Genomic DNA, 23,385 nt, shown 5'->3' on the forward strand with positions numbered 1-23,385 from the left:
CGAAAGCTACACCGGTAATGAGCTGGAGTAGGTCTTACCTATAATTCACCCAGAAAGTGTTATAAATTATAACAAATTCTGATGGGACGAGACAGCCATGTCCACTCCCCTTAAAGCCTCACAAACTGCTGAGTGATGAAAAAAGTTGATAATTCTTTGTACAAAGTAGGCTTGCACTGACATTTTTGAATTTTTAACATGTTTAGCTTGATAAATTCCACCCTAAATGTAGAAAATACACCAAAAAAACTCAGCTCCTCCTCCTTTGATATCATCATCTTATTAGTTGTCTCATATTGAAATCAAATCCAAAAGAAGGTCTTCATGTGCGATCATCTGTTTTCCCATTGCCTCTTTGCAAAGCCTACATCATACCCATCTCGATTTATAAGCAACTGGCTGTAGCAAGAGCCCCCCTCATTGCTCCGTGTGCAACAGGGGACAAAAAACTGAGCCCCTTGTCTTGCTGAACCCCGGCTCCTCCACTTTACCAGTAGATTGCTTTCCATGATCTAGGGTTCTAACACAAAGCTATCCAGGCGGACTTTATCAAGATGTTATTTCTACATACTGTATCTGCCCATGATTTTTGACCATTTTAGATGTTCTTAAAATTGTGAGAGAAGTACACAAACTTTTGACTGTAAAGTTCATTCAGTGGACATCAGATTATAACTCCAATCACTTGGAGGCCGTGTAAAGTGTATTGACATTAAAGAGTGGAGAGCAGCTGTTTACATTCAGCTAGAGCAAAATATGGTCCCTTGGTACTGCTAATCAGCTCCAAAAATATTCCTGGCCACCATGACCAAGTCCATTCATAATGCAGTTTGTACTTACTTTCATTAGCCTTTGAACAACATGCGGACTGAAATGCTTAAAGCAGGTAACATGCTGTATTGTATTGTTTCGCATTCCGCGGTAGTGTGTATAAAGCTTGCACCAATTACAGACGTTAGACGCTCCTAGCTGGCAGCTTCAGATAAACCTAAAATGGGAAAACCATTCTGATTAGAATAAATCTTCCAACTTCTATTATTGACATCATGGAATAATTAAATAGTAACTCTGATCAGAAGATAAAAGACTTGCAAAGAAAACTTCAATTTGTCATCATGAGACATGAAAACTAAATTTCATATGGAAAAGCAAGGGTAACTGACTCTCTCCCTCCCCCTCCCCCCCCCCCATAAGAAAAAAGAAAAAAAAAACAACACTTTCCTAAAAGGGGTTGTCAGAGATCTTTTTTTATAATATATATAAGGCTAAGCTCACACGACCATATAGGAATTGTGTATTACACAGGCTCTGTACGCCTCTGTGATAGGTTGTAGCTTGCAGGCAATCACTTTGCCTTACGCAGTTCTGCTCACATTAGAGTGTCAGAATTGTGTAATCCACGAGCATAACACAGAACACAACATGTTCTATTTGATGCATACATACGTGAGGTACAGCCAATTGTTCTCTATTCTCACACATGTACCCGGAGCCCATATGCAAATAAATTGTGCACAAGCTGCGGGAATACGAGTCATTGCTAAGTGATGGCACGGAAAATGTAAACAACAACAACAACAGAAAAAGAACCCTGTGCATGACTGCCTGTGTGAGTATGCGGTCATGCACAGTAATAATAATAATAAACTTTATTTGTATAGCGCCAACATATTCTGCAGCACTTACATAGACAGGGGGAATACAGAGACAAAAGTACAAACATTACAGAACCACGGTTACATATAGTAATCAGTTGATGGAAACAATAGGGGTGAGGGTCCTGCTCCAACGAGCTTACATACTACAAGTCATGGGGTGATACAGAGGGTAAAGGGGCTGGAGATGTGCACGGTATGGCGAAGTGTGAGCGATGTTATACACATAGACAATGGTCAGACATTTAGCCGTGTGACGGCAGAAACGGTGTGACTGCAGGAGCGGTTTATAATGGCTAGCAGGGATTGCAGTCAGTAGGTCAGGGAGCATGTTATCAGGCGGAGTCCAGAGAGGTTTGTTTAGGGAATGCGGTATGCCTCCCTGAAGAGGTGCGTTTTTAGAGCACGCCTGAAGTTCTGCGAGTCCTGGATTGCTCGGGTAGCCTTTGGTAGTGCGTTCCAGAGGACAGGTGCTGCTCTGGAGAAGTCTTGGAGGCGGGAATGAGAAGTTCGAATGAAAGGGGCGCTCAGTCTGGTTTCATTAGCAGAGCGGAGAGCCCGGGCTGGTTGATGGATTGAGATGAGGGAGGCGATATAGGGTGGCGCTGCACTGTGGAGGGCTTTGTGGATGAAGGTAGCGAGTTTGAATTGAATTCTGTATTTAACGGGCAGCCAGTGCAGTGACTGGCACAGGGCAGAGGCGTCCGAGTACCGGCTGGACAGGAAGATGAGCCTGGCTGCCGCATTCAGGATGGACTGGAGAGGGTAGAGTCTGGTGCAGGGGAGGTCGATCAGCAACGAGTTGCAGTAATCGAGCCGGGAGTGGATGAGGGCGACAATAAGCGTTTTTAACGTCTCCACAGTGAGAAAAGAGCGGATTCTTGCGATGTTCTTGAAATGCAGCTGACATGTTCGGGCCAGAGATTGGATGTAGGGGCAAAAGAGAGATCAGAGTCAAATATGACCCCAAGGCAGCGGGCGTGTTGTCTAGGAGTTATGGTGGTGCCACACACTGAGATGGAGATGTCAGGATGAGGTCGGTTAGTGGAGGGCGGAAATACCAGTAAGTCAGTTTTAGAGAGGTTTAGTTTTAGGTAGAGAGAGGACATAGTGTTAGAGACAGCGGACAGACAGTCGGTGATGTTTTGGAGGAAGGGTGCAGAGATGTCACGGGCAGAGGTGTATAGCTGGGTGTCATCAGCGTACAGGTGGTATTGGAGGCCAAAACTCCTGATGGTTTGTCCAATAGGGGCTGTGTAGATAGAGAAGAGAAGGGGGCCAAGGACCGAGCCCTGGGGGACCCCAACAGCAAGGGGAAGAGGAGGGGAGGTAGAGCCAGCAAAGGAGACACTGAAAGAGCGGTCAGATAGGTAAGAGGAGAACCAGGAGAGGGCAGTGTCCTTTAGGCCAATGGAGCGTAGCATACTGAGGAGGAGTTTGTGGTCAACAGTGTCAAACGCTGCAGAAAGGTCGAGGAGGATCAGTAGGGAGTAATCGCCCCTCGATTTGGCTGTCAGTAGGTCATTGGATACCCTAGTAAGGGCAGTTTCTGTCGAGTGTTGAGGTCGGAAGCCAGACTGTAGGGGGTCTAGGAGAGAGTTCTCTGATAAATAGCTTACAAGGCGGGAGTAAACCAGGCGTTCTAGTAGTTTGGAGATGAAGGGGAGGTTTGAGATGGGTCGGTAGTTGGCAACATCGGTCGCGTCCAGAGTCGGTTTCTTTAGCAGTGGGGATATGATGGCGTGTTTGAAAGAAGAGGGAAAGATGCCAGAGGTCAGAGAGAGGTTGAATATAGTGGTGAGATGGGAGATGACCACTGGGGAGAAGGAACGGAGGAGGTGTGAGGGGAGAGGGTCGCTAGCGCAGGTGGTGGGGCGAGCAGAGAAGAGCAATTTGGAGACTTCTTCCTCTGTCGCTGGTCTGAGTACAGACAGTGAGCAGGAGCTAGATGCAGTGCTGACAAGACTAGGGTCAGGGCTAGTCTGGGATTGGGAAGTTATTTCCTGACGGATGTCGTCTATTTTCTTTTTGAAGTAAGCAGCCAACTCTTCAGCACTGAGATCCGTCACTGGGGGCTGCGGTTTGGGGCTGAGAAGGGAGTGAAAAGTATCAAAGAGCCGTTTAGGGTTGTGCGATAATGAGGAGACTAGAGAGGTGAAGTAGACTTGTTTGGCATGGTGGAGGGCGAGGTTGTAGGTTCTGAGCATGAATTTGTAGTGGAGGAAGTCTGCGGCCGTTTGCGATTTCCTCCACAGCCGTTCAGCACTTCTAGAGCACCGCCGGATGAAGAGTGTTTGAGGTGTGAGCCAGGGTTGCCGTGGTCTACATCGGATGGCTCGGGTCCTGGGGGGGCGCCGCTTCATCCAGGGCATGTTTGAGAGCGGTGTTGTAGTGAGCGGCAGCCAGGTTGGGGCAGGCGAGGAGAGAGATGGGGGACAGAGAGGACTGTAGAGATTCAGCAAAGTCCTGGGTGTGAATGGCCTTAAGGTTCCTGTAGGTACTGTAGGTAGGTGGGTCTGGAGAGATGGTAGGGAGCGTGACAGAGAAAGAGAGGAAGTTATGATCCGAGAGTGGGAGAGGGGAGTTAGTGAAGTTGGAAACAGAGCAGGGACGGAAGAAGACCAGATCAAGAGTGTTGCCATCCCTGTGAGTGGGAGAGGCTGTGAGTTGAGAGAGACCAAGGGAGGAGGTGAGCGAAAGAAGCTGAGAGGCAGATGGGGAGTTGGGGTCATTAGTGGGGATGTTAAAATCACCTAAGATGAGGGTTGGAATTTCACAGGATAGGAAGTGGGGGAGCCAGGCAGCAAAGTGGTCCAAAAACAGGCGAGGAGCACCTGGGGGGCGGTAGATAACTGCTACTCGCATGGACAGCGGACAGAAAAGCCGTAGCATATGTACTTCAAAGGATGGAAAAGTGAGTGTACAGGGGGGATGACCTGGTAGGTGCATTTCGGGGAAAGAAGAGCACCTACTCCTCCGCCACGCCTGTCATCTGGTCTCGGGGTATGGGAGAACTGCAGGCCATTGTAAGACAGTGCAGCAGGGGAGGCCGTGTCAGACAGTACAATTTCACCTCGAAACGTGGCCATATGCAGGGTCACAGCTGGAAAACGTCGTGTGAGCCCAGCCTAAAACACAGCTCCACCTGGCATAAAAAAAAAAAAAAATAGGCATATACCCTCCTCTGCTCACTGAGTCCTGTGCCACCGCTATGTCCTTGCTCCAGCACTCAATCACTGAGGTCTCTCATAGGCAACAGCAGCCTGTGATGTCCAGTAAACAGATTGGGGCAGCCTGTAAAAGGGACATCACAGGGGAGACCCAGAGTGGCGGTGCGGAACACCACAGGTAGAGGTGGGTATATGCCGATTTCTAGTTTTAAGGCAGGGGAGGCGTTTTTTTCAATATAGATTAAAAAAAAATTTAAATGATCTCTGAATACCCCTTTAACTCCTTGAGTGGCGGGTTTCCTACCCCCCTGTCGTGCCCACCAGGGCAGGTTTTTTAAAATGGTCTAATCATTGAATTTCAACAAATTTTGCAGTTGCGTCTCAAGATTCATAACTTTTTCATTCTTCCATTGACATGGCCATATAAGGACTTGTTTTTTGCGGGACAAGTTGTGATATTTAAACAGGGGGGAGGAAAAAAAGAAATGGGGAAAAAAGAAAAAAAGGGGCCATGTCATTAAGGGGTTAAATAATGTATTAACTTCCTTCTCTGGGTCATTACGACGCATGGATACCACATGTGTGATTTGATTTTTGATTTTTTACAAAGTAAAGGGAGACAAGTGTTTTTATAATTTTTTTTATAATTTTTTTTTTGTCCCTTTAGGGGACTTCCACAGGGACCCATCAGGACCCCCTGATCACATTCCGGGGGTCCGATGGTGACAGCCCTTTACATGCTGCAGTCACATAGACTGCCGCATGTAAAGGGTTAACACAGCAGAGATCGGAGGTTTTCTCTGATCTCTGCTGTAAGAGCTGGTACCTAGCTGTCCTCTCACAGCCAAGCACCAAGCTCTCCCTGCAACAGAGACCATCGGCTTGCTTCTGACAAGCCGATGGTCTCTATGGCAACCTGTAAACAAAGCAGGAGATTGCCGGCATATCGGCAATATCTTCTGCTGGTTTTTCAAAGCCCTTGCTTTGTTCTCTGTGGGACTGTGCAGGCAGAGCACACTGTCACAGCTTGTGGCATTGTGCTCTGCAGCTCCCATAGTGATACATAGCCGGAAATCTTCCGGGCTATGTCGCTATGAGCAGTGAAGCTCGTCCCGGAAAATTTCCGGGCGTGCCACTCAAGGGGTTAAAAGAAATTTGTACAATAACTTTTCTGTGAATGAATTTGAAAGAGGCAGATTGTAAATCAGTTCTATGTTTCATTGACAAGATTCCTACACATGAATTTATCCTGCTTATGTTCTATATAAGCAAGACACATCCCTCATGTGCTGTGAAGTGGTCCACTAAAGACTACACCAAACTATGTAACTGTCTGGCTTTCGAAGTAGGCAACTCCTATAGGTTATCGTTGGGTATCATTTTTTCCTTCCTACATGAAAACATTCAATCCCTTGCATAGAATACATCCAAGCCACATTACCTTAAGCTATTTGAATGCAATTGTTGGAATGACCCTCATGACCCTAGTATGATCTTGCTATTGTATGACGGCATAGTATGGCCATGGCATCATCTTCCTATTGTCTCTACTCAACCTCATTCCATTCTAATCTCATTTACGTGTCCCAACAGAACAGTGACCTTGAAAGTTATTTTATCAGATGCTGACTGATAAATTTATGATTTTGATGCCAAGAGCTCTGGTAGGATGTTTATCTTGAGGATATTTTTTAAAAGGGTTACTCCGCTGGTGCTTCATTCTTTATTAGCCCATTGATATCCAGTCTACAAGTCCATGTATTCAATAACAAAATTACAGGCAATTGTAACATCATTGAAGACAGCACACTCATTCAATAAAATTCAAAGGGTATGTATTTACCATACACCAAACATCATAGGGACATTCCGGGCTTAAGCATACGTAGGCCTTTCCAAGCATTGGCCAAATGTGCCTCCTTCAACGATACTGCAACTGTCTGTGGGACCGGAGAGCAGCGTATCTGGTGGTGATAACGTGACACCAGTACACATATGCTGTTTCACTTTTCATAGTATTAGATCACAGGCAACATCATGTGCATGATAGACTTGATCCAAGATACAGATCCTTTAGAGGAGTAAGCCAACTGATTTATACAGTTTCTCAATAACATTGCGAAGTCATGCTAGAATGGTTTCACATTACATTTTTGTGAAATCAATGCTGGTTCCATCCTGGTTTCCATCATCCATGCAGAAAACGACATGAAAACAGGAAGTAGGACAAAAACTGCACGCCACCACAGGGGTTTCCATCTATGGATCTTTGGTCTTCATTTCGCATTGTTTTTGTTCCTGTCAATCTTTTTTACATTAGATAGAAAAGTGCCAAAGAAGTTTTCTGCATGAAAGTACAGAAACCAGGATGGAACAAACACAAATTTCACAGACACCAATGTGAAACTAGTTTTAGTCAAACAAATTCTAGGAGTTCCCTTGCCCAGCCCAGAAACAGAGTGAAGACATTTTTTCTAGTGACCAAATGAGGTGCAACGTCAAAATGACTTTTTCTCAACTTTACCAATGTGGAACACTAGTACACAGGAAAGGAAAAAAAAAACGAAACAACCCCCCTCCCCAAAAAAACTATATACTACTGCGTCTACTTACAAAAAAAAAAAAAAAAAATCCTCCACCTCAAGTAACACATTTAATAAAATCAAGTGGTCCCAGCTGAACTAACTATGATATATTCTCCCACCTTCTCTGCCAACACTATCCTCACTGACATACCTTTTCCCTCTTGGCTTATCTTCTCTTAGTCATACAATTAATATGTCATTGTAAGTCAGATCCCCTCAGTAAAGCTTGGGAAAAAATGTGAGTGGTTGACATTGGCAGCAACGCTTTTTAATGTGGTTTTCTATTACATGATTCAAAAAAGTATGAAAATGTCTAGAAGTGCCCATAATATGGGGATCTTTCTAAAAGGAGTCTACTACGTAACTGCTTAGTCAGCCTCTCCTGGTCTTTTACACGGCCCTTTTCACACATATCTATTATCCAAGTTCAGTCAAGTACATGAATAGAACTGCAGAGCTCTTTTCAACATTTGGTAAACTGGTGCCAGTCTGTTACCCATAGAAGACAATTAGCTCTTTAAGAGGCCAGGAGGGTCAAACGTTTAAACAAACAGCATTTTGTTCTTCTTTCAGCCTCAAGCATACAGTACACATGTACTGCAATTGACGGAAGAGTGGAAAACATTAATAATTATACTCCCGACCTAAACCGTAAAATGTATTTTGCAATTTTCATACAAGGACTTACCTTGGAGACCAATTAGGTATGCAGACTAGATTATTAGCCCAAAAACGTTGGGTGGGCGTAGTCCATCAGCCATATCTCCTCAGACCTAAAAGTTGTAAAAAAGATTAAAAAATTCAGAAAGAATGTTCAGTGTAAAATCAAGCAGATGTTATACATACAAGTGTGAAAACCCAACTTGTTTTAATAGAGGAGGTGATTGTTACAGTAGATACTTCCTGAGTCAGATCATTGACGGAGTTTTCCAGGACCGAACTATTGATGACCTATCATCAGAATAGGCCAGAATAGTCCGTCTGCTACCTGGGACACCCACCAACACCCTAGTGTACAGAGCTAATGGACTGAACTATTGATGACCGATCCTCAGGTGATCAATACTTTATTAGTGGGGTTACGCCACATGGAGATCCCGCCAATCAGTTGATTGCTGGGCTGTACGCAGAAAATCTGTTGCTGGACACACACTGCAGTGACCTGGGCTGATATTGCATTCATGGGAACTGTACCTGCAGTTCCATCCTGGACCACTAAAATGTGTACAGAGCTGTATGTTTCCAGCAACATATTGTCTCCCTACGGCCCAGCAATCAAGTGATCAGTGGGATCTTAGCAATCAACTATGGATGACCTGAGAATCTGACATCAATAGTTCAGTCCTGGAAAAGCTGTTTAATGAGGTAATGTAACAAAATTTAATTATAAGAAATAGACTGTTTTGTACATTGTAGTATAGAGATCGAAGCTCACGAATCTTTAGTGCTGATAAAGCACACTGAAGATACCATGGAGTACCGAGAATGTGATCACCCTATATATTTCTATCAAAAAATAATAATGTTAAAAAGCGCGCACACACACACACACACACACACACACACACACACACACACACACACACACACACACACACACACACACACAATGAAGGATATGGAGTGGAGGGTGTTGCATCAGAATATAGAAATAAAAAAAGATCACAGAACATGCATTTAAATATAAAAAAGTGAAACCATGAAATAATGGCGTCTCCTACTATACACTTTTTATAAAAGAAATTAATAAATAAAAAACACACCACAAGTAAGCACCTAGAAGGAGTTGTCGTTTTGCTGCAAAACTCAGCATGTAGTTACATCTCAGGCTGATATGCAAATAATTATAGTTATGGCGTGATTTGGTGAACGGTCTTGCCACCAGAGGCGCTAAAAGGGATTCCACCCTTTGCCTATAAAAAGGCACTCACTTATGTGTAGTGGAGATCTTTTTCTGCTGGTCTTAGAGACTTGTCTAGTGGTCAACAAATCAAAGAGATTTCACCCAGGTACAGAGCTTGAGAGGGGGGCATTATTTGAATGCAAGAAGCTGGATGGTGGCATCAACGAATTGCCCGCCCCCTGGGCTGTTCTGATCAGACTGTTAGGAGGTGTTGGAACAAGGGGATGTGTGAATGAATAAGAGACTAGGCTCAGGATGCCCTCGACTGACCACCATTTGAGAAGATCGTCTGATTGTCCGACAAGTACGAGCAACTCCAACTATTTCATTGTCTTCCATCCAAAGACAGGTGGCAAAATGTGGTACCAGCCCTATGGGGGCCCCGGAGAAGGACAACAAAGCCCTGTGGATGACGACAACAGCAGCCTGTGGATGACGAAACTGGTGTATGGTAACTGCGGGGGATGTGGGAGCTGTACTGTGGGGGATAGCTGGTGGGAAGTCCTACCTCAGTAACTTTGTCAGGTGTAAGAGAGTGAGTCAGTCAGTCCTATAGTCTGCGCATCCCTTAGTTATAGTCCGTCAATCCCTCAGTTAGTCAGTCAGTCTCATAGTCTGTCCGTTCCATAGTCCGTTTTTCTGTCCCTCAGTCAGTCAGTCCTGTAGTCCATCTGCCTGTTAGTCAGTCCTTTAGTCTGTCCGTCCCTCAGTCCTATAATCTGTCCATCTCTCAGTCAATCCTATAGTCAGTCTGTCTTAGTCACTCAGTCCTTCAGTTCGCTTGTCTCTTAGTCACTCAGTCCGTCCTTTAGTCCATTTGTCCTTCAGTTAGTCAGTCAGTCCTTTAGTCGCGCTCGCCAATGTGTGATCCTTTATGGCCCCCTGTCCACGGCCATCGCGCAGAACGGAATTTTGGCCCTGCGATAAGTCACGCCCCTTTTGTTACCATGGTCGGTATTTTTTCACGACAAAAGGTGGCAACCCTATACATGTATTGTACTGCAAGTTATTGAGCATTTTCAATATAGAATCCACATCAGAGATAAGCACAAATTGCGGCACTTCTCAACGCTTATTAAAATTATCCCTTCAAAGACAGTTATTTTGGAAGTAAAAAGGACACAAAATTTTTGTTCCACCATTTTTTTCCCAAGAGAAATTCAAATATTTAAATATATTAATTATTTTAAAAATTTTGTAGATCACTACAATTACATCTAAGATTTACAGGCCAGAATTCCAGTTATCTACATGTATGTTACAGTTGACACCCATTGAAGTTGGTGCCACTATGAACAACAGAGGACTCCAAGGGGTTAAAAATACTAATAATGGAATTTATTTGATTTCTGCCAAGAAACACATTTTCTCTGTGGCATCACACACACTAGATGCTAGACCATATTACAGGTCTATCCATATTATCCATCCTACATGTAGGAATAACTCCTGTGTCTCATAGTATCTCAGCTATCATATTCATCTACTTGTGCATAACTGTCACCCACACATTCACTCATAAAATATAAATAAATCATTGGGTGGAGATGGCTTTTCACACTTCACGTCTAAGGGATTTCATAACTAAAATGACCAGATTAAAAATTTCCCCTTGAGGCTATATGCCCATTTCATTTGAAAAATTCTATTTTCAGCAATCTACACACCATAATTTTTACTAACACCTATAATAAATCTAATAAAAAGGATTTAAAAAGTTACTTAATATAAAATTATAATACTGGTGTAAAATACACTACCAGTCAAAAGTTTTAGAACACCTCAATTTTTCACATTAACATAGTTCAGGTCCAACAAACACACACAAAATAGTTTAAAAGGTATAATTAAAGTTGAAAAGATAAATATATTGAAAATTATAACCTGGAACACAATAGCCTGAATTTATGACTTTAACCAAAATGCTTTTTTAAAGGGACAGCTAGCTGCTCTGCAGCCCAGAAAGCAAATGGTTTGAAATTGGATGCAAACTATTCTTACAGGTGTCTAAACTCTTGTAGATGACTTTCAAACCTTCTGATTCTATATAAGAAGTGTTGGAAGAGACTGCATTACAACACCCTCTAGGGCAGGATTTGGACAGTTTTTCTTCTTCAGGACAGAACACATTGCTAATGGCAAAAATTGCAATAAACCTAAGAAGACAAGCAGAAAATTCTAACCCTTAGAAGTGTAGGTTTGTCCTACAGAGAAATTGCCAAGAAAGCCAAAGTGGCAGTCAGTAGAGTTTCCTAAACCATCAAAAGGCGCTTGAAAAATGGAGGAAGCTCTGACGGGAAGAAATCTGGCAGACCAAAAGCCACTACAAAATTGGACGACAAGCTTTGGAGAGTCAACGGTTTGATCGGTGCCTCACAGCACAAAGTCTTGAAGCACAGCTTAATGCAGCAAAAGATAAACAAGCTTCCATTTCAACTGTGAAGTGAGAACTTCTATCTGCAGTAGAGTATCAGTAGGAAGCCATTGCTAAAACTGCAAAACGAAAAAAAATTGCTTCGGTCAAACAGCACCTTTAGTGGACTTCTGAAGAGTGGAAGACCACCTTATGGACTGATGAATCAAAATGTGACATTTTTGGTACATCACACAGGGTTTTTGTATGCTATTGAGTAGGAGAAAGGTTGCTTCCTGAGTGCGTGACAGCAGCTGCCAAAAATGGAGGGGGAAAGAGTGTGTAGCAACTTGCACAGGCTGACTGGCACGCTGAACAAAAATGGCTACTACAGCATTTTGATATACCATGCAATACTTACAGCAAGACAATGAACCAAGATATAATGTCAGAACTACTTAAGAAGACAAGAAGAAGCTGGTAGGCCTGCACAGTCTCCAGACTTAAACCCCATTCAGCTTGTTTGGGATAAAATGGACAGAAGGGTGAAAGCAAAGCAACCTACACGTGCAGCACATTTGTGGGAACTTCTGCAACAATGCTGGAAAGACATTTGAGCAATATCTGAATGCAGCTGCAGAAAGAATGCTTTGATTATGTACAGTAGTTATATCAGTTAGAGGTGGCTATTTGGAAAAAAGTCAACAATCTAGATTTAATTTGACGAGACAAATATATTTTTAGTCATCTTAACCTGTTTCTATGCTTTCATTTCAAAGTACATTAGAGACATTAAACTGTCTAAAGATAAAAAAAACTGGAAAAATGGAGGTGTTGTAAAACGTCTGACCAGCAGTGTATGTAAATTTAGCTTCACACAATTCTAAAGAAAATCATGATTCACATAATCTACTGTATAACTGCCAGGGAGAAAAAGGCTACACAGGACTATTATAATCATCCCATGCAAGCATTGTAGCTCTTTGTCTGCTGAAAACTCGCTAACTGGAGTCTAGCTAAGTCCTGTGGGTAAAGTAAATTTATGCAGGTCAAGGAAATCCGAGGTAAAGTAAAATATTTTCTTTATCATTAGCATGGGGTAAATTATTTCTCATCAAAATAAGGAAGATGGAATAATAACTCTGCAGCGCCACCAACAGGATGGCAGCATTCCTTAAAATCAATGTACGACTTTTTAACAAGTCTGAAAAGGGACGGACAGCGCCTTGGATTTAAATCCAAGGCACGGTCCATCCCTCTTCACATACCATTGAACGGGCCCTGACTCAGTTTTTCTACCTTGATTTTGTTTCCTTTTGAAATGAGCGACTTGGACGATGGACAAACTGAAGGAAGAGTGACATACTCTTCCTTGTAGAATATTGAATTCATTAAAAAGGATTCATCAGGATCGAGAAGATACACATCATCTATCAATACCCCCAGCTTTCGAAGAAATTTGGTCTTGGGTGAAACATCGGACAGCCCAACAGCCTTTTAGAGACCTGTGGAAGAACGAACTCAAGAAAAGAAGGTTGAGTGACTTATGACACTATGTGATCCATTGGAAGTTTTTATGTATTTAGAAAGACATCAAAATCACCCCAAGGGGTCTACGAGTAAATATTAGGTCGGCCTTTCCCTATGAACTCACATTCATGGCGCATTATGTTAAACACATTTGTGCAAAGAGGAGGACTTTCATGCCCCTTCTCCCACCAATATTTTGGAACTTAACATGTTTTCACGTAATTTGGCAAACTTACACCTATCCAAAAAGTGTGTGTGGAGACACCTACGGGGTGAGTGGGTCAGTGGATGGCATCATCTTTCCTCAGGGAGAGCACCCAGAAGGGGTGTGAGAAGACACCTGAGAGGTGAGGAGACTTCCACGGCCATGCACGCTCCTCAGGGTGATTTATGCAAATAAGGAAGTTGGAACAATACCTCTACTAAAGCGCCACCTATTGGATGGCAGTATTCCTTCAAATCAATGTACGACTTAACAAGTCAGTAAAACAATGATTAGGAATCCAAGCCAGAGGAGCATGCATGGCCTTATAAGTCTCCTCACCTTTCAGGTGTCTTCTCACACTCCTTCTGGGTGCTCTCCTTGTCTTGGGGAGAGACAATGCCATCCACTGATCCAGTCACCCCCTTAGTATCTCTACACACTTTTTGGATGCTCTCCCTAAGGAAACAAGACACCCCTCTTGACCCTTATTTCTCATTATACACAGTTCAGCTACTGAAATACTTTTTGAAGCGTAAAGGGAGCTTTCTATCCAAATTGATAGTTATGAAATACCTTTTCTCCTTTTCAACGAAATCTACAATATTTGAGTTTTGTAATATGTTGGCTTACAGCAGGAGGGATGCGGAGCTGCATAATATACAACGCAGCTGCTGCAGAAGTGCTTTAAAATAAAAAGGAGGAGGAGACAGCAGCAACTACATGTCAGTCAGTGGTTGCATGTAATATTCTGTATTTCTTACTGGTAAGAAAAACTTTCATTTTGGATAAATGTCTTAGTTAAATGATCTTCGGAGTCTTAAAGGTATGACAAATGTTATGTTCTCATGAACAGTACCCATTCTATACAGGGAAAAAAAAAGTCTGTGCTTCAGATCCTTAATGATCCGTTACGAACTACAAAAGGAACAGAACAGGAAGGCATGTGCTCTAGCCAAACTTCACTCCTTGAGAAAGCATTTCCACAAATGTATTTTTTATTACCTTACATTATTGCATTTGCTGTGCTGGTAAAAGACAAATCCAATTGATGTTCACTTAAGTGCCACATTTACCCATTAGGCCTCAGTATGAAAGGGTTACTGCAATAGATGGAGAGTTTACTGGAAAGCAGGTTAAAATAGTCCATTCCTCAAGGGAGACCTTGGCAGCTTCAAATTGCATGCAAAAGGGTGCACTAAAGCATAAAGAAAATGGACCCTTTACAACGTATGACCAGGAGAGCACGGAAGATGGAACGGATTATGGATTTTGATAGACAAACAAAATATAATTCACTAAACAGTATCAGAGTCAACCAAATAAAAATATACCACTTGTGTGGAATCAGTTTTCCTACATTCTTCCATAGCATAGGCAATGTGCTCCAGATTGTCAGACTGGAAGGCAGATGGACATTACATTGTCTATCTTTACCTTATTTAAAACAGATACATTTGTAAGACGTTTAGCAGACAATCTTAACAATACACCAAGGATACACTAAGCGTTTTCACCAAGCCCAAGAAACTTCCCTTAGCACTTGTCAAAAATGTTCGTTAGTTTAGGAGAGGCAGGGTGTCAATCACCACTGGTCTCCTGTGGATCCCAATAACATACACTTACATCAGCATGCGAGAACTACATAGTTCCCAAGACTCAAATGTACGACATTGTGTGTTAAAGAGTGGGGCGCACTGGAGGTACAAAAGAGGCTCCCATAAAGTTTTAGGCGTGGGTCCTGTTTTAATTAATTGCGCTATACATTACGGGTGCCTTATTATTGACTCAGCAATTGCATTGGCCAGCATGGCTCATGTGTTTCTCCAAGCCTGAAGTTTAATTGCATGGGACAACAAATTATAGGGACACTTTTTTTGAAAATTTTTTTTTCATTAACACAGATTAATCAAAAAAAGATAAACATTAAAAAGGGGCTGTCCAGAGAAAATCAGTTTTAAGATCTAGGGTCATATCACTTAAAACCATTAAAAAAAAAAAAAACCTGGTACTTACCCTCCTCAGCCCCAGCGATCAGCGCTGCAGCCCTGCAATTCACATGATCTTTTGAAAGCAGCCAATCAGAGGCTGTAGCATCACCGTTCTCCAGGCATCAGTGCTTACATTCTTTGTGCCATGATGCCAGGAGTTTAGAATGGTGACTCTGCCGTTTGTGAATAGCAGATAGGGCTGCCATGTTGGATCGCCGGGGCTGAGTAAGGAATGTGTTTTTGTTTTGTTTTTTGTTTTAAGTGATGTGGCTCTAAATTTAAAAGTAATTTTCTATAGGACAATCCCCTTAAAAAACATCACATTATTAATCCTGCATGGTGAACACAGTCAGAAAAATAAAAACACAATACCAGAATTGCCCTCTGATGACTGACTCTAAGATAAAAATTGAACTGAAAAAAGAAGTGAAAAAGTCGTATGCACCAATAAAAACTCCAGCTCAATCCATCAATATACATTTAATATCTCTGTAAATCAATAGCAAATATAAGGATGGAGGAATAGAGCTGTGCCCGCTGCCTGCCCCCCCAAACATCATCATCCTTCGTGCATCAGGCCAGTTATAGAAAGAGAGAATGAGCGGTACAAAAGGAGCCATCACCAGCTCCATCAGTGCACACACAACTCTGCATCTGCAGGGACCGAGAAGGAGGCAACCATTAACTAGTTATAAGTATTATTTATAGTGCGTGCGTTTCTGGTGGCGCAATGCGCCACTTATAATGTGGTGAATAATAGAATATAGTGAATATATCATCATCACATGTAACTCACTGAAGTACCTGTGATGGAGTTGGTCAAAATATTAAAGGACCTGTGATGACATCACAATCATGTGATCAGGACGGAGCATGTAACTAACTCAAGGGACCTGTGATGACAGTCATGTGATCAGGGATGGAGCATGTAACCCATTCACTAACGGACAAGTGGCCATTGGTACTTTGATAGCAGGAAATGCAGCAAGGCAGGGGAGCTGCAGAACTGCAATATGAATTTCTTTACTGGCTACATATTTAACTAGAGTACTAGTACAGATACAGGGAGAGGACTGGGGTGCACAGGAGATTAGTCAGCTCTTCCAGGAGTCAATGAGATCTCCCTATTCGGGAAATTTTCCTGACATTTTGTGAGATTTGGCAAGTATGAATAAGGGCTTATGCACACTCCATTTAGCCTCAGTTAACCATTTCAGTTCCTCTGTACCAATTGAGGAGCAGAGAAACATAACAACATAGTATGTCAGGCCAAAAAAAAGACATATGTCAATCCAGTTCAGCTTTTTACCCGCTAATGTTGATCCAGACGAAGGCAAAAAAACAAACAAACAAATGAAGTAGAACTAATTTTCCCCACATTAGGGAAAAAAAACCTTCCCGACTCCAATCGGCAATTGGAATAATCTTTGGATCACTGACCCTTCTGAAGTAATTAGCAATTATAACATGTATTATTGCATCGCACAGGAAAGGCATCCATGCCCCTCTTGAACTCTTATCGAATTTGCCATCACCACTTCCTCAGGCAGAGAGTTCCACAGTCTCACTGCTCTTACAGCAGAGAACCCCCTTCGGTGTGGAAACCTTCTTTCCTCTAGATAAAGAGGATGCCCCCTTGTTACAGTCAGTCCTGGGTATAAATAGATGATGGGAGTGATCTCTGTATGGTACCTGGATATATTTACACATAGTTATCAGGTTGCCTCTCAGCCATCTTTGTTGTAAACTAAATAATCCCAATTTTGATAACCTCTCTGGGTATTGTAGTCCGCCCATTCTGTTTATTACTTTAGTTGCCCAACTTTGTGCCCACTCAAGCTCTGATATGCCTTTCTTAAGTCCTGATGCCGAAAACGGTCCACAATATTCCATCTGTGGTCTGACCAGTGACTTGTAAAGAGGAAAAACAATGTTCTCGTCATGTGACCCTAGACCTCTTTTGATTCACCCCATGATCTTATTTGCCTTGGCAGCAGCTGCCTGACACTGATTGCTCCAGTTAACCAAAATCCTCAAGCCCTTTTTACGTCAATTTTGACCAGTGGTTTCCCACAACCAGAAATAAAAACTGAATTAAAACGTTTCCATTTATTCCTCATTGATTTGGAGGTTTGTATATTTTTTTTTAAGTATTTCCATTCCAATTCAGTTTAATTCTGTTCCGTTTCATTTCCGTTTTTCAAATGGAACAAATACCGCAGTCAGCTGAAATGTATGTCAAAAAGATACCCGATGAAACAGTGGAGGACACACAGTGCAAGACAGTAAGCAGGCAGAACATAGCTAACTCAGCAGACTTTACGTCTTTAATGCTTACAGCAAAATACACTGACAGAAATAAAAGCCTGTGGAAAAGCACTCACTTCTGGTTGCTACTGTCAGGTTAACTGTTTCCAGGCATCTCGGCTGATTATACTCTTAGGAGAAGGATTGACACCCATCCAACTACTGTTATGAAGACTGTCCGCCCTGCAAAAATGAATGAAAACAAATAGAAGTGAACCAGATGCTGCTGCGATACACTGAATTACACATTCACAAAAATGGATGAAAAGTAAAAATAGAATAGCTGTGCTCGCACCCAGAATTGAAAATAGCACATGATTGCATGAGACCTGTATTAGAATGCAGATCACTAACGTAGAAGCAGAAAACGCTGAGCGACGCAGTGATTGCCTACTAGAAACCAATGAAGTATCCGTGATCAAGTGAATTACAAGCAAATGCAAAAAAGGTACTACAGATCACCAATGGGCTCGAAAACCAAAAACTGCCAAATCATGGGTATTCCTGAATTGTGATACAATGTAATCCTATTAATTCTAATAGGAAACAATAAGTAGATAAGAAAAATCTAACAATAACTACAAATTAACACAACTATAGGGCTAGGCTAACATTCACTGCAATGATCAAACATGTAGAATTTGTGAATTAGAATACATAACACTGCCATGTACACTTGCTGTTACAATCCACTTCAGGGTTGGAGTCTCTTGTTGTAACCAGTGTGGATCAAAAGCGTGGTCAGGGAAAGACAGAAGTTGGTAACGAATAGATATCAGTTTGTGGTGCAGAGGAGCAGGCAGGTAGCATACTCAGGGAAGCCAGAGGTAAGTACATGGGTAGGAATGTCAGGTAGCAGTATAGAAGTGCAGCAGGTGAGAGCTGAACTACTGGCTGGGAACACAATAACCACGCACTGAGGGAGGCACAGGGACAGGTTTATATAGACTGTCTAATCAGTGAGGGGTGGAGCTAACCAGGAGCATGAAACTGGGCAAGGTTAGGCAGGGGAGCTGTCCAGCAGGCTGAATAGCTCACTAGGGAGAGATGTTGCCAGGAGCACAGGAGTTCCCAGATTCAAACCCTGACACTTGCATTGGTTTTACAGAATGCAGGCATGTTGCGATAAGAAATTCTACACACAGATTGTCTGTCTGTAGTACATTTGTATCTGAACACCTCCAGTATAATATATGGCACAGTTCCTAAATCCTTATTTGGTGAAAATGATATATTTTTAGGTTACCATTCCATCAAAAGGCAACTATTTAAATCTCCCTTTGAGAACTTGAACCATGCCATCATCATGGTTTCGTTTGCACTGTATAAAACAAATGGCTTTTATAAAAAAGTAGGTCCTACATTTTAGTAAAAAGACTTATTTCCATTCAACACTTTAGGTTGAATGGAAATAAGCAGTACGTGTCTAACAAATCACATGTTGGCCAATTTAAAAGAAAACTACATGCCTTCATGGCAACAGTTCTCCCTAATGGCAGGGGTCTCTTTCAGCAGAATACTACAAAATGCAAAAAAATCTTTTCAGGAATTGTTTGAGGAAAGTGACAAATTTCAATTTGTTGACTTCTCCCTCAAATTCTCTAGATCTCAATCTGATCGAGCATCCTTGGAATGTAATGGAGAAAAAAGGTCTGATTAATGGAGACCCCACCTTGCTGCTTAGGCTGGGTTCCCACGGGAGAGAAATCAAATGGAAATCTCGCGGAATGTCCACAGTGCACAGCAATTCCGTCCTGTGTGAACCCAGCCTTACAGTACTTACAGAATCTTCTCCTAGCGTCTTAGTGCTTAATACCTTCAGAGGTCTTGTTGAGTCCTTACCTTAATAGTGTCAGAGCCTTTTTGGAGACATGAGGTGGGCCACTGCAAATTTAGGCTGCATTCACACAACTATATCATTTTAGTGGCCATATTACGGAACAGTTTCCGGGTCCGACTGCAGTCTACTCACCCGAATGCATAGCATCATAGATCCCTATAATGCTGTGAGTTTGGGTCATCAAACTCATGGTCAGGCTGGGACACTCGACTACTATACAGGCACTAAAATGCACCCCGTAATACATGTTAGGTTGGTGGCTCTAAAGGTCATGGTTGATTGGTGTACTGCAATACGATCTTATCACGACTATCTGAAACCAGCATTGCTGCCTTTAAAAGTACTTTTAGGCGTAACGATTACCATTCAAAAGAGCGAAAATGAAGGATTATCGTTCAGTCTAAAAGCGAGCCAATGGCGAACAAGAATCACTTTTCTTTCGTCATTCATTCTCTGCAGGCATAAAAATCATCGTTGGATCGCTCTTTGGTTTAAACAGCGCTCGTTCAGTCCTTCTCATTCACTTACACAGGAACGGAAGGAGTCTTATTTGAATAAGCCAACAGTGAATCTGCCTGTCTAAAGAGGCTACACAAGAGCGAACAAGTTAGCGGTGACGTCACTTGCTCTTTCAAATGAGAATCAGCTCATGTAAAAAGACCATTAGTTAGAAGCAAAAGGTTCAATCTGATGTTAGAAACTAAAAAAAAAATTTTTTAATTTCTAGACTACAAGAATTTCTAGACTATTCAATGTTTTTCAGGATTCTCGTACATGTAGCGCTTGTTTCTTCCAGCTGTGTTTCACAATACGTTTTTTCATCCACCGTGCATGTTTTTTTTCTGTGTTTCACCTGAACTGCGCAGCTAAAAACGTCACTACAAAACCTCAATACTACTACAAATGTGCTGGAATACTACATACACACAAAAGAAAAGAAAAATGAGAACGATAAAAAGCCCTACATGGAAGGCAACAAAACAATAGAAACAACCACGATTCGTGATTAATCTGAAGCAATGTTTTTATAAAATAAAAGTTCCCCATTTTACACAAAACAGGCCAAATGTCAACCAATCCTCTCCCCACTTAAATGAGTCACATGTAATCCCACAAGCAGGCAGTGCTGAACGGAAACTGCTGTTATGTGTTCCCTGCAGGTTGTTGCTTCCATTGAGAGAAAGGTCAGAACACGCCTCGCTGAGACACACGTTTCCTTTCACAATGCCGCTGTCATTTATTCGAGAGAAATTAACAGCGGAAGCAAAAAAGCAAGGAAGTACAATTAGTTATTCTGCTCAGGCATTCCTCTGCTAGTCACGGATATCTACTCCATTCATCACTTCACTATATTATACTTGAAGTCTTGAACTATTCAAGACAACAATAAAATCTTACCATTAATTGAACGTACTTAAAAGAGAATCTGTCATGTCCTTGGGTCAGCGAGGCCGGCTGGATAACTTTAAAGCGGAGGCCCTGCTGACTCCATCACAGGTTTACTTTTGATCCTACTCCACCCCCCCTCTCTTCCCCGTTTTAAGTCCTGTTCAATTTGGCCTCCGATGCTTTGAATTTGTCAAGTAGGTGGTCTTCACTGCTCACTGCCAATGGATGAACTCAGATTTGATTGTGTATGGAGTTCGCCCACTTGACAGATTCAAAGCACTGAGAACTGAATGCTGCCAGGATTTGGTATGGGAAAATAGGGGCGGGGTTTTGGAACAAAAGTGAAAGTTGCACTAGAGGCAGCAGGGCTGTAGATGCAAAGCTATGCAGCCAGCCTGGGCTGCATAGCTTCATAGGGCCTGTCTTGTGAATGATGAGAATCAATGGTTCAGTTCTGTTGCTCATAAACCCAAACTGCAGCTACACAGTAAGCCGTGATGCCCTATGTGTAGTGACACCTTTCTATCATAGCCAGCAGTAGCATTCAGATGGGGTCGGAAAAGGTGGGAAAGCCTTCACTCTCCATATACATCAATAAGTCTTGAGCGCTCATGCACGCTTAGCTGGTTCACCAGTTTTCCTTTCTTGATCCACTTTTGGTAACCACTAACAACTATGGACTGGGAACTACCCCCAAGACCTGCCGTTTAGAAGATGCCGTGAACCAATAGACTTGGGCCAAATCGTGATAGCTACTCAGATCCTTAGGAAGTAATCAGGTGGCAGAGTACAAGTTGCGCCCAAGACTCTTTGGTGCAACTCACATCAGACAGCACACGAACATGTTGTTTATGGGCTGTCTGACGTGGGAAAGTAGACACTGCATATCCCAGTCTTGTCTGTGAATCGGATCAGAACAGGACAAGCTGCAATGTTTTTCCATGGACCGTTGGTCCGTGTGAAAAAAATAAATAAAAATAGCATGTCTGAAAAGACCTGAGGATTATGGGTCAGAGTATACTTAGTTGCCCCTTTCACTTGCCCTTAGTATCTGCTTCCAACAACCTCAAGAGACCCAACCCTCGAGAGGCGCCATTGCATAATACGGACAGCACAAACCCCATTGACGGGGTTTTTCATGCACATATTTTTCGCGCGTGAAAAAAAAAATAAAAAATACAGCATGTCCTATTTTGGTGCATATTACACACGCAAAACACCCATTTAATTCTTTGGGGCACCCAAAATACACAGTGTATACGCATGTTACATGTGAATCCACTGCTTTTTTTTTTTTTGCACACTTTGCTAGGAGACAGTGTGAAAAAAGGACATGTATTTGACCTTATTGCAGGTTTTTTGCACACATAAAAAGCCGTCTACAACCCCTGCAAAAAAAAAAAAAAAACTAAAACAAAAAGAAAACGCATATGTGTAAAATACATACCAAAACCGCATATACACACAGCGCAAAAATGTTGCGCATTTTGCAGACCGTATACACCAATGACCGTGTGGATGATGCCTAAGGCTGTACCTTCAAGTAACATATTTGTATCTCCATCGTACGTCACAAGACAAGTTACAGATTCCATCTATGGTGTGTAGTGTAGTCATCACAAGCCCACAGATACTTAAGGTAGCTCATTCTTAGAATAGTTTCTTGTAAAGAAGACTCACTATTTCCATAAAACTGTGAAATACGAAAAAAAAAAAAAAAAATCATTAAGCTTCCTTCCTCCTACAAGATAAGCTATAATTAAAGACGCCAACCTCCACTGGCAAGTTGTTTGTGCTTCTGCATAGATAATGTGCGACAAAAAACATTACTGTATAAAAGGGACATGGAAAACTCCACGAGCAGCAGATTTTCCAAAGCAGACAGATTGCTGTGTAGCACCGGAGACCTCGCACCGCCACTGAACTCAATGGAGTTGTAGGCTACCGCCATGCAAAAAAAAAAAAATAAGAAAACACTCCTACCAGGTTGGGTTTTTGTGACTGACATCGCGGTTACGGCATCCTGTAACTCCAATTAGTTTAATGGCAGTGTGAGGTCTCAGCGCTGCACAGTGATCTGTAATCAATTTGTCGTGTAGCTCCAGCCTTAGCAAAGTTTGCACATGTGCCAGACAAGCTGTTGAACTACTATGGCAGTGGCATGGCATGGCAGATCTCTACAGCTATGTTTTACCATAGTGTGTAAGGCTGAAAATAGGCATAAGTCCATCAAGCTCAGCCCATTCGCTCCCAATCTTCTATTAGGCTCTGGTTCTGGCACTAAAATAAAGTGGTCTTCTTTTGGACCTCATGAGCTCCAGGTTGGCTTCCACCCCATAAAAAGCCTTTGCAAAATCAAGAAACCCAATAGACAGACATACCCAAACATCTTCTGATCTTAATTAGAGATGAGCGAACGTACTCGTAATGAGTACTTACGCACCCGAGTACCGCCATTTT

The 23,385-nt window shown here is 42.3% G+C and overlaps 1 protein-coding gene across 4 annotated transcripts in view; it reads right to left on the reverse strand.

Moving 5' to 3' along the window:
• OTUD7A (OTU deubiquitinase 7A) overlaps nucleotides 1–23,385 on the reverse strand; it is a 204,036-nt gene that overhangs the window by 106,111 nt on the left and 74,540 nt on the right. For 3 of the 4 annotated variants that reach the window (XM_066592497.1, XM_066592494.1, XM_066592495.1), the window contains exons 2-4: nucleotides 17,774–17,879; nucleotides 8,099–8,183; nucleotides 841–988 (exon numbers count right to left, since the gene is read on the reverse strand). The gene's annotated coding sequence lies outside the window, so the exon portion shown is untranslated. The remainder of the gene's footprint in view (nucleotides 1–840; nucleotides 989–8,098; nucleotides 8,184–17,773; nucleotides 17,880–23,385) is intronic. The other variant, XM_066592496.1, reaches the window with a different exon arrangement.

Source organism: Eleutherodactylus coqui, chromosome 2, assembly GCF_035609145.1.
Source record: "Eleutherodactylus coqui strain aEleCoq1 chromosome 2, aEleCoq1.hap1, whole genome shotgun sequence".
In the NCBI taxonomy this organism is placed as follows: domain Eukaryota; kingdom Metazoa; phylum Chordata; class Amphibia; order Anura; family Eleutherodactylidae; genus Eleutherodactylus; species Eleutherodactylus coqui.